Consider the following 1,738-nt stretch of genomic DNA (forward strand, 5'->3'; position numbering starts at 1 on the left):
TTTTAAATACAACCAAATCTGCTTTTTAAATACAACCAAATCTGCTTTTTAAATACAACCAAATCCGATTTTACTAATGAGATGCATTCATTTTGTCCTCCAGCAGAATAAGGGGTGCAGATTTTTTTTTTCAGAAAACATTTAAAAACAAACCTCGTGTGTGTAAAAGTTTAGAATTTTTTTTTTCTTAACATTCGAGTTATGCTGCAGCTTCTAAAACCGTCAAGTCCCAAATTAATTCGACAACCTGGACTCTCCAGGAACGACACTTTTACTTACATCTGGGAAGAAAGAAAAAAAAAAAAACCAGGCGAGAAGAGCTCAGATGGACTTTTCAGAAGTTGGTCATCTGGTGGTCAGCAGCTCCGACAGGCACGGCGGCTCCTGCTGCCTCACTTCTCCTGAAAACACCCAGATTTCCTCATCAACACGCGCACACGCAGTCACCGAATCGGGTCGGACCGAGCCGTGTCCTGCCGCTGGACGCTTGTTGGTCTTATTTGCAGCGCAGTCATCGAGACCCGCCGAGGAGGGAGAGCTGACTGGAAAAGTATGTGAGGGGCTTCKACGGCGGAGAGGCGCCCCCATCTGCCGACAATCCAGCTCTGCTCTGAGGAGAGAGGCACCAAGGGTGGGGGTGGGGTGGGGTGGGGGGCAGCCTGCTTCTGATGGGTCAAAGCTCCTAAATACATCCCCCCCACCCCACCCAGTAACTGTGCAGCTGCCTACAAGTCAAAGTTAACATGAAACAGCACTTCAGTCAGCTGTTTGTGAGCAGGAATAGCTGAGCTTAAAGGATTATTTAGGGATTTATTGCAAAAACATTAAAGGTACTTCTTGAAAAGCAGAAAAAAAAGTTTTCCGGATCTATACCAAATGATGCAGTTCACTTCAATAGTTTTCCAGACATAATGATGTGCAATTCTGAAATGCGGGTCCACGCTCAATGTAAACAAAGCACATGGGCTAGAAAAAAAAACACAYGTAAGTATGAGCGATTGACCTACATAAGGCTAATCTTATGTTTACACTGCAGGCCAAAATCACTCAAAACAAAAACCTGATCTGATTATGAGCCAGTTGTGGCCACTTTGGCCTGCAGTGAGAGACCATGTTCTGACACTGGGCTGCTCGTCAAGCATTCACAATACTGAGATGGTTCTTTTTTACTGTGTACATTTTTCGGCACGTGCCTTGTTCCACAATGTTTGTGCTATTTCAACAATTCATATATCAAAAYATTCAGCTCATGCCATGGCTCTATGACTTTTGTTATTTCAGCAACTTGTACTTTTTTCAGCTATTTAACTTTTATGGCCACACTTTTTTCTTTTTGAAAATGAATGGAGCTGTTTTCAACTTTTGAGCTATATGTTATAATTTCATTCTCTCATCAAAAACACACCCAGGATGTTGCTTTGACTCATGTGTGTTGGACAAATCCTTGAATTTCTTGTGGTAGTCATGTGGAGCTGGCTAAAGGCTTCATGGTACAAAGCACCGCCCATTTGTACAAAGCTCCTCCCTGAAGCTCAGGCTGCAGTCGAGTTATCGCCCCCACAGCGCACACGTCTCCTGAATCTTTGTTGTGACGAAGAGCTGAAGTGGGAGTGTTGAAAACAACAGGTCCTTAAGGAGACAGAGGCCGATTTCAAGATGTTTAGATTCAAAGTCAAATTTATTGTTGATATACACAGAGTTTTCAACCCCTCCACACACACACACACACACACACACA

General features: G+C 43.5%; 1 protein-coding gene across 1 annotated transcript in view; it reads right to left on the reverse strand.

The window, feature by feature from the left end:
* ghra (growth hormone receptor a) overlaps positions 1 to 577 on the reverse strand; it is a 15,952-nt gene extending 15,375 nt beyond the window's left edge. Inside the window, exon 1 of the mRNA XM_014023456.1 lies at positions 280 to 577. The gene's annotated coding sequence lies outside the window, so the exon portion shown is untranslated. The remainder of the gene's footprint in view (positions 1 to 279) is intronic.
* Positions 578 to 1,738: the final 1,161 nt, after the last annotated feature.

The sequence above is a fragment of the Austrofundulus limnaeus genome, unplaced genomic scaffold, assembly GCF_001266775.1.
Source record: "Austrofundulus limnaeus strain Quisiro unplaced genomic scaffold, Austrofundulus_limnaeus-1.0 Scaffold370, whole genome shotgun sequence".
Lineage (NCBI taxonomy): Eukaryota > Metazoa > Chordata > Actinopteri > Cyprinodontiformes > Rivulidae > Austrofundulus > Austrofundulus limnaeus.